Raw genomic sequence first — 13,490 nt, forward strand, 5'->3', positions numbered from 1 at the left:
GTTTGTCGAGATCCGATGAATTGTGGGTTTATGGTCAAGTTTATCTATGAATAATATTTGAATCTTCTCTGAATTCTTTTATGTATGATTGAGTTATCTTTGCAATTCTCTTCGAATTATCAGTTTGGTTTGGCCTACTAGATTGGTCTTTCTTGCCATGGGAGAAGTGCTTAGCTTTGGGTTCAATCTTGCGGTGTTCTTACCAAGTGACAGAAAGGGTTGCAAGACACGTATTGGGGTTTATATCATATTGCATGTGTTTATCCCTCTACATCATGTCATCTTGCTTAATGTGTTACTCTGTTCTTATGAACTTAATACTCTAGATGCAGGCAGGAGACGGTCGATGTGTGGAGTAACAGTAGTAGATGCAGGCAGGAGTCGGTCTACTTGTTATGGAAGTGATGCCTATATACATGATCATGCCTAGATAATCTCATAACTATGCGCTTTTCTATCAATTGCTCGACAGTAATTTGTTCACCCACCGTAATACTTATGCTATATTGAGAGAAGCCTCTAGTGAAACCTATGGCCCCTGGGTCTATCTCTTATCATATTTGCTTCAATCTACTTTTATTTGCATCTTTACTTTTAGCATCTATTTTATAAAATACCAAAAATATATTTATCTTATCATACTATCTTTATTAGATCACACTTTCGCAAGTGGCCGTCCAGGGATTGACAACCCCTTCATTGCGTTGGTTGCGAGTTCACAGTTTGTTTGTGTAGGTGTGTGGGACTTTTGAGGAGCCTCCTACTGGATTGATACCTTGGTTCTCAAAACTGAGGGAAATACGTATGCTACACTTTGCTGCATCACCTTCTCCTCTTCAAGGAAAACCAATGGAAGCTCAAGACGTAGCAAGAAGGATTTCTGGCGCCGTTGCCGGGGAGGTCTTCGCTCAAGTCAAGACATACCAAGTACCCATCACAAACCCATCTCCCTCGCATTTACATTATTTGCCATTTGCCTCTCGTTTTCCTCTGCCCCACTTCACCCTTGCCGTTTTATTCGCCCTCCCTTTCCCAATCTCCTCCTCTCTTTTTCGCTTGCCGTTTTCCTGTTTGCTTGTGTGTTAGTTCGTTTACCTCGTTGTCATGGCTAGTCCTCCTATCCTTATTCTCACTCCCGAACAAGAAATTCACAATTTTAAGCAAAGGGAAAGGGAAAGTTTAAAAGATGCTTGGCATAGAATTTGCAATGACCAATATAAAGCTACTCTGAAGCTTGCTACTTCCGTTCTTCTCCACAATTTTTATGTAGGCATTACTCCTTGGAATAGATGTGTTCTTGATATTGATACCGGAGGTGATTTTATGAGTAGCCATACGTTTTATGCTTATAATGCTATGTTAGATTTGTTTGGCTCACCACCTCTTTTGCTTAATGGAACGGTTTTAACTTTGGAACATGTGATGCAACGACTTGATGTTATTGAAAATAAAATTGCCACTGTTGAGTTGATTGAAAATTTGGATAAAAAGATTCATAATCACCTTACCCAATTTGGATCTAGGGTTGGAGTTACTTTGAAAAATCTTAAAGAAAAAGAACCTATAGTCAATAAAAAAATAGATCTAGACTCTGCTAGAATTGGTAAACTTGAGGATATCATTACAAACTTAGGTTCCGCGTTTTCCCCCATGAAAAACACTCCAAAATCACCTACTAAAACTGCCAAGTTTATTTATGTTCCTAAAAATAAGGGTGAATTTTCTAGTAAGGAAGATGCGGATCTCAAATCCATAAGTGTTCTTCCAAATTGTCTCTCTATCGTTAAGGAACCTTTTGCTACCAATGAATTTCTTGAATTTTTGCCTAAAGGTTTAGCTATTGCTGAAAAGGGAGAAATCCCTAGAGATCACAATCTCTCTACTTATGAATTTAGTGCCAAAGATGGCACTCGTTAGATCTGTCTTCGCTTTTATGCCTAGCTAGGGGCGTTAAACGATAGCGCTAGTTGGGAGGCAACCCAATTTTCTTTATGTTTTTTGTTTTTGCTCCTGTTTAGTAATAAATCTTGCATCTACCTTCTGTTTAGATGTGTTTTTATCTTTTAATTAGTGTTTGTGCCAAGTAGAACATATAGGATAACCTACGATGATAGTTGATTTGATTCTGCTGAAAAACAGAAACTTTGCGTGCACGAATATTTTTTTTAAATCACAGGAACGTGCTTTTGCGTTGATTATTTTTGCTGATGTTCAATAGACAAATGGTCCAGGACATCCTATTTTTGTAGTATTTTTAGAGTTCCAGAAGTTTGCGTTAGTTACAGATTGATACAGACTGTTCTATTTTTGACAGATTCTGTTTTTCGTGTGTTGTTTGCTTATTTCAATGCATCTATGGCTAGTAAATTAGTTTATAAACCATAAGGAAGTTGGAATAGAGTAGGTTTAATACCAAATTAAATAAATAATGAGTTTATTGCAGTACCTTATGTGGTGGTTTTGTTTTCTTTCACTAATGGAGCTTATAAGATTTCCTGTTGAGTTTTGTGTTGTGAAGTTTTCAAGTTTTGGGTAAAGATTTTATGGACTATGGAATAAGGAGTGGCAAGAGCCTAAGCCTGGGGATGCCCATGGCACCCCAAGATATTCTAGAATATCCAAAAGCTTAAGCTTGGGGATGCCCCGGGGAGGCATCCCCTCTTTCGTCTTCGTTCATTGGTAACTTTACTTGGAGCTATATTTTTATTCGCCACATGATATGTGTTTTGCTTGGAGCGTCGTGTATTATATTAGTCTTTGATTTTTAGTTTACCACGATCATCCTTGCTGTACACACCTTTTGGGAGAAGCCTATTTGATTAGAATTTGCTAGAATACTCTATGTGCTTCACTTATATCTTTTGAGCTTGATTGTTTTTGCTCTAGTGCTTCACTTATATCTTTTAGAGCACGGTGTTGTCTTAATTTTGAAGAAATTGCTAGTCTCTCATGCTTCACTTATATCTTTTTGAGAGTATTTTAGAACAGCATGGTATTTGCTATGGTCATAAAGTTGGTCCTAGAATTATGAGCATCCAAGTTGGGTATAATAAAAACTATCATAGAAAAGTGAATTGGATGCTATGATCAATTTGATACTTGATAATTTTTTTGAGATATGGACGTAGTGATATTAAAGTCATGCTAGTTGGGTGATTATGAATTCAAAGAATGCTTGTGTTGAAGTTAGCAAATCCCCTAGCATGCACGTATGGTTAAAGTTGTGTAACAAATTTGAAACATGAAGTGTACTTGGCTTGTGCATCCTTATGAGTGGCGGTCGGGGACGAGTGATGGTCTTTTCCTACCAATATATCCCCCTAGGAGCATGCGCATAGTACTTGATTTTTGATGACTTCTAAATTTTTGCAATAAGTATATGAGTTCTTTTGACTAATGTTGAGTCCATGGATTATACGCACTTCTACCTTTCCGCCTTTGCTAGCCTCTCCGGTATCGTGCATTGCCCTTTCTCACCTTGAGAGTTGGTGCAAACTTCGCCGGTGCATCCAAACCCCGTGATACAATATGTTCTATCACACATAAACCTCCTTATATCTTCCTCAAAACAGCCACCATACCTACCTATTATGGCATTTCCATAGCCATTCCGAGATATATTGCCATGCAACTTTCCACCGTTCCGTTCATCATTTTCATGACATACTTTACTTTTGTCATATTGCCATTGCATGATCATGTAGTTGACATCGTATTTGTGGCACAACCAGCAAGCATTATTTTTCATACATGTCACTCTTGATTCATTGCACCATCCCGGTACACCGCCGGAGGCATTCATATAGAGTCATATCTTGTTCTAGTTTCGAGTTGTAATTCATATGTTGTAATAGAAGTGTGATGATCATCATTATTAGAACATTGCCCAAAAAAAGAAAAAAAAGAAAGGCCAAAAGGAAAAAAAAGGCCCAAAAAAAGAAAAAAAAGAAAAAAAGAAAATAAATAAAAAAGGGCAATGTTGCTATCTCTTTTTCCACACTTGTGCTTCAAAGTAGCACCTTGTTCTTCATGTAGTGAGTCTCATATATTGTGCTTCAAAGTAGCACCATGTTTTTCATATAGTGAGTCTCATAAGTTGTCTTTTTCATACTAGTGGGAATTTTTCATTATAGAACTTGGCTTGTATATTCCTACGATGGGCTTCCTCAAATGCCCTAGGTCTTCGTGAGCAAGCAAGTTGGATGCACACCCACTAGTTTTCTTTTGTTGAGCATTCGTTTATAGCTCTAGTGCATCCGTTGCATGGCAATCCCTACTCCTCATGTTGACATCAATTGATGGGCATATCCATAGCCCGTTGATTATCCTCGTCAATGTGAGACTTTCTTTTTATTTTGTCTTCTCCACACAATCCCCATCATCATATTCTATTCCACCCATAGTGCTATATCCATGGCTCATGTCATGTATTGCGTGAAGGTTGAAAAAGTTTGAGATTATTTAAGTATGAAACAATTGCTTGGCTTGTCATCGGGGGTATAGAAATTGGGAACATCTTTGTGTGACGAAAATGAAGCATAGCCTAACTATATGATTTTGTAGGGATGAACTTTCTTTTGCCATGTTATTTTGAGAAGACATGATTACTTTGATTAGTATGCTTGAAGTGTTACTATTTCTTTTATCAATATGAACTTTTATTTTGTATTCATTTGGATCTGAACATTCATACCACAATAAAGAAAATTACATTATGAATTATGCTAGGTAGCATTCCACATCAAAAATTCTCTTTTTATCATTTACCTACTCGAGGACGAGCTGGAATTAAGATTGGGGATGCTTGATACGTCTCCAACGTATCTATAATTTTTGATTGTTCCATGCTATTATATTACCCCTTTTAGATGTTTATGGGCCTTATTTTACACATTTATATCATTTTTTGGGACTAACCTACTAACCGGAAGCCCACCCATATTGCTGGTTTTTTGCCTATTTCAGTATTTCGAAGAAAAGGAATATCAAACGGAGTCCAAACATAATGAAACCTTCGGGAGCGTGATTTTTGGAACAAATCTGATCCGGAGAGCTTGGAGTGCAAGTGAAGAAGCTCCCGAGGGCCCCACAAGATAGGGGCCGCCACCCCCCCTGTAGGGCGTGCCCCATGTCTCATGGGCCCCTCGGGCAGCCACCGACGTACCTCTTCCTCCTATATATACCTACGTACCCCGAAAACATCCAGGAGCACCAAGAAACACAATTTCCACCGCTGTAACCTTCTGTATCCGCAAGATCTCATCTTGGAGCCTTCGTCGACACTCTGCCGGAGGGGGAATAAACAACGGAGGCCTTCTACATCAACATCCTTGCCCCTCCGATGAGTTGTGAGTAGTTTACCACAGACATACGGGTCCATAGTTATTAGCTAGATGGCTTCTTCTCTCTTTTTGGATCTCAATACAATGTTCTCCCCCTCTCTTGTGGAGATCTATTTGATGTAAACTCTTTTTGCGGTGTGTTTGTCGAGATCCGATGAATTGTGAGTTTATTATCAAGTTTATCTATGAATAATATTTGAATCTTCTCTGAATTCTTTTATGTATGATTGAGTTATCTTTGCAAGTCTCTTCGAATTATCAGTTTGGTTTGGCCTACTATATTGGTCTTTCTTGCCATGGGAGAAGTGCTTAGCTTTGGGTTCAATCTTGCGGTATTCTTACCCAGTGACAGAAAGGGTTGCAAGACATGTATTGTATTGTTGCCATCGAGGATAACAAGATGGGGTTTATATCATATTGCATGTGTTTATCCCTCTACATCATGTCATCTTGCTTAATGCGTTACTCTGCTCTTATGAACTTAATACTCTAGATGCAAGCAGGAGTCGGTCGATGTGTGGAGTAATAGTAGTAGATGCAGACAGGAGTCGGTCTACTTGTTATGGACGTGATGCCTATATACATGATCATGCCTAGATAATCTCATAACTATGCGCTTTTCTATCAATTGCTCGACAGTAATTTGTTCACCCACCGTAATACTTATGCTATCTTGAGAGAAGCCTCTAGTGAAACCTATGGCCCCCGGGTCTATCTCTTATCATATTTGCTTTCAATCTAATTTTATTTGCATCTTTACTTTTTGCATCTATTTTATAAAATACGAAAAATATATTTATCTTATCATACTATCTTTATTAGATCTCACTTTCGCAAGTGGCCGTGAAGGGATTGACAACCCCTTTATTGCGTTGGTTGCGAGTTCTCAGTTTGTTTGTGTAGGTGTGTGGGACTTTTGAGGAGCCTCCTACTGGATTGATACCTTGGTTCTCAAAACTGAGGGAAATACTTACGCTACACTTTGTTGCATCACCCTCTCCTCTTCGAGGAAAACCAACGCAAGCTCAAGACGTAGCACTCAACGCTATATATTATTCCCCAATGATGTAAGGCTATCCTATGATGTTTGAGTAGATCCGTTTTGTCCTATGGGTTAATTGATGATCGTGATTGGTTTGAGTTGCATGTTTTATTATTGGTGCTGTCCTATGGTGCCCTCCGTGTCGCGCAAGCGTGAGCGATTCCCGTTGTAGGGTGTTGCAATACGTTCATGATTCACTTATAGTGGGTTGCTTGAGTGACAGAAGCATAAACCCGAGTAAGGGGGTTGTTGCGTATGGGATAAAGAGGACTTGATGCTTTAGTGCTATGGTTGGGTTTTACCTTAATGATCTTTGGTAGTTGCGGATGCTTGCTAGAGTTCCAATCATAAGTGCATATGATCCAAGAAGAGAAAGTATGTTAGCTTATGCCTCTCCCTCAAATAAAATTGCAATAGTGATTACCGGTCTAGTTATCGATTGCCTAGGGACAAATAACTTTCTTGTGATAAAAAGCTCTCTACTAAAACTAATTTAGTTGTGTCTTTATCTAAACAGCCCCTAGATTATATTTACGTGCTCTCTATTATCTTGCAAACCTATCCAAAAATATCTGCAAAGTCCTTCTAGTTTCATACTTGTTTTAGATAAAGCGAACGTTAAGCGTGCATACAGTTGTATTGGTGGTCGATAGAACTTAAGGGAATATTTGTTCTACCTTTAGCTCCTCATTGGGTTCGACACTCTTACTTATCAAAAGAGGCTACAATTGATCCCCTATACTTGTGGGTTATCAAGACCTTTTTCTAGCGCCGTTGCCGGGGAGTCATAGCGTGGGTTGAATATTCTCGTGTGTGCTTGTTTCCTTTATCACTAAGTAATTTTTATTTGTTATTCTTAGTTGTTCTCTATCTTTAGTTATGGGTATGGAACACGAAATACCAAAAAAATTAGGTTTACTTGCTACTCATGGAGATGGGGAACCTCCTAAAACCCTCGATGCTCATTATGTGAAAGATATTATGTACTACTTTGATAATCCTGAGAAAACCCCATTCAATTATTTTATGGGAGACACGTTGGATCAACATGAATACTATAGAGATTATCGCTTGACACAAAAACGGAAACTATTATGGGATCAAATTCATATGTTGCATTGGTATGCTAGGCAACTATGCTTGAGATATGATTATACTTGTTGCTCTAGGATGAAGGCTCCACACCTTTCCTTTTCATGCAAATTTAATGATAATGAAACCTTGGCTTATTATGCTAATGGTATATATGATTACTATGATATGGAACAAATAGAAGAATTTGTTGCTTCTATGGATGCTTATGAAATTGAATCTTTGTTTAAAACGTGTGAAAATCTTGATGATGCTGTTTACAGACCTGAAAATTTTGCTGTACTTAAATATTGCTATGAGAATTATGAATATAATGCCGATATTGATGCATTTACGGAGGAAGTCTCCGCAGTCCAAGAAGAGACAAATATTTTGCAGGAGTCTATGGAAGAAGAAATTGATGAAACTGTGAGCTCATTGAATGAAAAAAATGATGAGGAGAGCGAAGAACAAAACGAGGAAGAGCGGATTAGCTACCTGTGCCCACCTTCTAATGAGAGTAACTCTTCAACTCATACATTGTTTAATTCTCCTTCGTGCTTACCGAAGGATGAGTGCTATGATGATTGTTATGATCCCATTGATTCTCTTGAAATACTCCTTTTCGATGATGCTTGCTATGCTTGTGCCCAAGATGCCAATATGAATTATGCTTACTAGTCGTGAACCCGTGCATTTGCACGGGCTAGTTTAACATTTCGTCATTTTCTCACTTTATATTTCACTACATAATTACTATAAAAAAATTATGTATGGTGTAACATATATTAATCTTTTCTATAATAGGTTGGAGAATATATTGGAACATAACAATTAAAACATAGGTAAATATATTGGAACACCCTACAGAAGCCATGAAAGTAACTTGGATCATTGGTAAGCACACATACATGTGAGTGTCTAAGTGAATCAATGTAATTTTAGCCGTAAATATGTTTTGTTACAAAGATGGCCAAATATTTATTTGGAATATCACCAAAAAGAACATTATCAAATGTTTAGAGACAATGCCATCGACATGAGGCGGTAATCCCACTTACACTTTGTCAACATATTTTGCATATGCAAAAGTTTAAGCATATCTCATCTTTTCAACTTCTATTCTACCATCCGGCGAGTAAAAGATAATTTGATAGAATTAGAAACATCATTAGATGATTAAACTTAAACAATACTTGTACTAAATTAGCGACAATTAATATGGATCGGAGTGAATATAACATTCTTATTTCTCTGGAGTATGATAATTATGGTTTGTTGAATATAGAGTGCAAGCACACAGTTTAGTAGTACAACATACAGAAAATCACAAATGTATTTATACCTGAAAGTAATTATAAGAAGCATGACCATATTATTGGAGATTATTAATCCAAATCCTATAGAAAAAATCTCAATGAAGCTGCATAGTAGCCTTAGCTGTAGTGGAAGGCATAAAACTGATCGAGCAAACTATCAAATACATGAAGGTTCATATGGTCGATGCCATGAGTTCCACAGGAGCCTGAACCCATGACTGCCACCGATGATGAACATCCGGCACAGCGTCTGCATCGACAGTAAAAATCATCAACCTGATTGGTAAGAAGAAAAACATCTTCAAACAACACTAATCCTACAGCACACAGAACAGATTGTGTAATTTCCTTATTAAGAATTCAAAGGTCTACTTAACATTGCTTAGGCTTGGTATAGCACACAGTTTAGTAGTACAACATACAGAAAATCACAAATGTATTTATACATGAAAGTAATTATAAGAACCATGACCGTATTATTGGAGATTATTAATCCAAATCCTATAGAAAAAATCTCAATGAAGCTGCGTAGTAGCCTTAGCTGTAGTGGAAGGCATAAAACTGATCGAGCAAACTATCAAATACATGAAGGTTCATATGGTCGATGCCATGAGTTCCACAGGAGCCTGAACCCATGACTGCCACCGATGATGAACATCCGGCACAGCGTCTACGACAGTCAAAATCATCAACCTGATTGGTAAGAAGAAAAACATCTTCAAACAACATTAATCCTACAGCACACAGAACAGATTGTGTAATTTCCTTATTAAGAATTCAAAGGTCTACTTAACATTGCTTAGGCTTGATTTCAGATTAGTAAAAATCAAATGTTATGTATGTGAAGCAGCTTTGAAGACGCACTAATGATCACAACCTAAATTGGTTCTCGAAAGTCAGACCGTTTGGGAGTTAGCAGACATTTTCTTGTCAAACAAAGGTCAAGTTTTTCATACTAAACTGTAGTACACTGGAAAACAGTAAGCAATGCATTGGGTATTGTTCATGAAATCCCATGGTTCATGGCAAAAAAAGTAAAAGGCCCGTATATTTTCAAGAGTTGGCAATATAAGCTAACATTTTAGGTACCTTTCTATATACTACATCTTAGATAAATTCTCTTGAAAAATGCATGCATATCTGAAAAGGCGCAGATGCCATGCTTGGTATAGCACACAGTATAGTAGTACAACATATAGAAAATCACAAATGTATTTATACCTGAAATTTATAAGAAGCGTGACCGTATTGTTGGGGATTATTAATCCAAGTCCTATAGAAAAAATCTCAATGAGGTTGCGTAGTAGCCTTAGCTGTAGTGGAAGGCATAAAATTGATCGAGCAAACTATCAAATACATGCACGTTCATATGGTTGATGCCATGAGTTCCACAGTAGCCCGAACCCATGACTGGCGCTGATGATGAACATCCGGCAGAGCGTCTGCATCGACAGTTAAAATCATCAACCTGATTGGTTTGAAGAAATAATTCTTCAAACAACACTAAATCCTATGGCACACAAAACAGATTGTGTAATTTCCTTATTAAGAATTCAAAGGTCTACTTAGCATTGCTTAGGCTCGATTTCAGATTAGTAAAAATCAAATGTTATGTTATGTCAAGCAGCTTTGAAGACGCACTAATGATCACAACCTAAATTGGTTCTAGAAAATCAGTCCGTGTGGGAATTAGCACACACATTTTCTTGTCAAACAAAGGTCAAGTTCTTCATACTAAACTGTAGGACACTGGACAATAGTAACCAATGCATTGAGTATTATTCATGAAATCTAATTATTCATCACTGACAATCCACACAACTATACTGTAGTAGGCTAAATAGCAGTTGATCCTATGAACTATTTTTTACGAACTAACTAAATCACCAATTATAACAAAATTGTATTGTCCTTTGCGAAATTCAATCCAGTCAACCACTCTCGATTATTAGTCCTAACTGAAGCACCTGTTAACAAACTAACTAAACCACCATGATTTGAAAAAACAAAACTGCATAGATCACCATTGCAAAGCCAAAGGATAGTGGTATTGGCACAATTCCTTGCCAAACCCAAGTTCTAGGAGAGCAGATTCTCCCCACTAACACAACAATCCAGTGGCACTCCACCTAGCACACCCGATCCATGCCACCCAAGTTTCATGAGAGAACTTCAGAGAAGAAAATCACCTTGTCTGGCAGCCATTCAGAACACGGTGGAATTTGCTAAGCGGAGAGCGATCTTCTCTGGGAACTTCCGTGCTTCAGCGCTCCGATGAGTGTAGGGCACAACAAGACACCATTATTGTCGCTTATAAGCATCGTCGCAGAAGAGGAGAACGTCGTGTGTCGCGGTAAATGTTGACGTGACGGTCGATGGGAGAGGAGCAGCAGCAAGTGGGGCAGATCAACGAACGAGACACAATCCGCCTCACCGCGTTCCCTTGACCAGCCGTGTCGCCACAACGGGACCGGAAGCATCCACCGCAGCATGCTGGTCCAAGAGAGAGGAGGTGGTGATTCATGGGGGCGGTGGAGGCGGTGAGATGCGACAGCGGCTGGATGCGGTGGGCAGCAACGACTGCTGGGATAGGCTGTGACGACTACGGTGGTGAGCAGAGAGGCGGCACAATCCATCGGAAGCAGCAACGTGATCCATGGGAAGTGGCGGCGCGATGGTAGGCGTCACAAGGTTAGGGATACGGGAGGGGCTTCTTTTTTTAGCAATCGATGAAGGTCTTTTTTTTACAACGGTGATGGACGGCCTGTTGGGCTTCTTTTTGTACAGCAATGATGAAAGGAACGTGGGCCTTCACTTTTTTTGGCCGAGTTAAGTACGTGATTAAGCGAAGAATAGATGGGTTAATCTCCACCGTAATAACTTGGTCCCACCAATTGAACGGCTCATAATTTCTAATTAACGTGGTAATTTCTAGGGAGTCTGAAATTAGTATAGGTATAGATGGAGATGAACTTGCTATAGTCCCTTATGTTAAACATGAAATTGTTGCTATTGCACCCACGCATGATAGTCCTATTATCTTTTTGAATTCTCCAAACTACACTATATTGGAGAAGTTTGTGCTTATTAAGGATTATATTGATGGGTTGCCTTTTACCATTGCACATGATAATTTTTATGAATGTGATATGCATGGTCTTGCTGCTCCTACTTGCAATTATTATGAGAGAGGAACTATATCACCACCTCTCTATGTTTCCAATATGATAAAATTGGAAGAAACTGCTTATACTATGCATTGGCCTTTACTTGGTGTGCATGAATTGTTCTTTTATGACATGCTGATGCATAGGAAGAGAGTTAGGCTTCGTTGTTTCTTGATATATGTTACTTTGTGCTCACTACTAAATTACAACTCGTTGTTAATTAAAATTGGCTTTGATATACCTTGGGATCCAGGTGGATCCATTACTTGAGCACTACATGCCTAGCTTAATGGCTTTAAAGAAAGCGCTTCCAGGGAGACAACCTGGAAGTTTTAGAGAGTCATTTATTTCTGTTGAATGCTTTTATATAATATAAAAACAAAAAAATAAAGAGGGAAGCCAAAACTTTTCAAAAAGGAAAGTGAAAGTGAGAAAAACAAGCATTGTTGAAGTGGGAGAGCTCCTTAAACTTTGTTCATGCTCATGGAAAATTTGTGAATCTTAATTACAGAAACTTTTCATCAAAAATAATTATTCCCTTGTACAAGTCCATTGTATTATAAAAACAATGTGCCAATGTTTGCCTTTAGGATGTTACAATGCTTGTTGGTTTGTACGGTGCACAGAAACTTTGGTTGTAGTGCACGATTTTACATTTTTTACTAGAACGTCGAACGGTTCTAAAACTTATTGCGTTGTATTTCTGTACAAATTTTTTATTTTTCCAAATTTGGGTAGAATTTTTGGGGGACCATAAGTATGGTTAATGTTCAGATTGCTTCAGACTGTTCTATTTTTGACAGATTCTGTTTTTGATGCATAGTTTACTTGTTTTGATGAAACTATCAATTCTGTTAGTGGATTAAGCCATGGAAAAGCTATATTACAGTAGACACAATGCAAAAACAAAATATGAATTGTTTTGCAACAGTACTTAGAGTAGTGATTTGCTTTATTATACTAACGGATCTTACCAAGTTTTCTGTTGAAGTTTTGTGTGGATGAAGTGTTTGATCGAGAAGGTCTCGATATGAGGAAAAGGAGGAGAGGCAAGAGATAAAGCTTGGGGATGCTCAAGACACCCCAAGTAAATATTTAAGGAGACTCAAGCATCTAAGCTTGGGGGTGCCCCGGAAGGCATCCCCTCTTTCTTCAACAAGTATCGGTATGTTTTCGGATTCGTTTTGTTCATGCGATATGTGCAAATCTTGGAGCATCTTTTGCATTTAGTTTTCACTTTTCTTTTATGAACCATGCTGGTATGAGATAGTCCATGATTGATTTATAGAATGCTCATTGCACTTCACTTAAATCTTTTGAGTATGGTGAGGGAGTCCTGGATTAGGGGGTATCCGGACAGCCGGACTATATACTTTGGCCGGACTGATGGACGATGAAGATACAAGACTCAAGACTTCGTCCCGTGTCCGGATGGGACTCTCCTTTGCGTGGAAGACAAGCTTGGAGATCCGGATATTATATTTCCTTCTTTGTAACCGACTCCACGTAAACCCTAGCCCCCTCCGGTATCTATATAAATCGGAGGGTT

At 38.4% G+C, this 13,490-nt stretch overlaps 1 long non-coding RNA gene across 2 annotated transcripts; it reads right to left on the minus strand.

Annotated features, from left to right (window-relative positions):
• Window positions 1-8,687: 8,687 nt before the first annotated feature.
• Window positions 8,688-11,511, minus strand: LOC123115928 (uncharacterized). Of its 2 annotated transcripts, none has more exons than XR_006456842.1 (3): window positions 10,964-11,511; window positions 9,996-10,216; window positions 8,688-9,444 (listed from the first exon to the last, which is right to left on the minus strand). It is a non-coding gene; the product is annotated as an uncharacterized lncRNA (long non-coding RNA). The 2 variants fall into 2 exon arrangements; XR_006456843.1 differs by having other exon boundaries at window positions 8,688-9,467.
• Window positions 11,512-13,490: the final 1,979 nt, after the last annotated feature.

The sequence above is a fragment of the Triticum aestivum genome, chromosome 5B (assembly GCF_018294505.1).
Source record: "Triticum aestivum cultivar Chinese Spring chromosome 5B, IWGSC CS RefSeq v2.1, whole genome shotgun sequence".
NCBI classification, from domain to species: Eukaryota; Viridiplantae; Streptophyta; class Magnoliopsida; order Poales; family Poaceae; genus Triticum; species Triticum aestivum.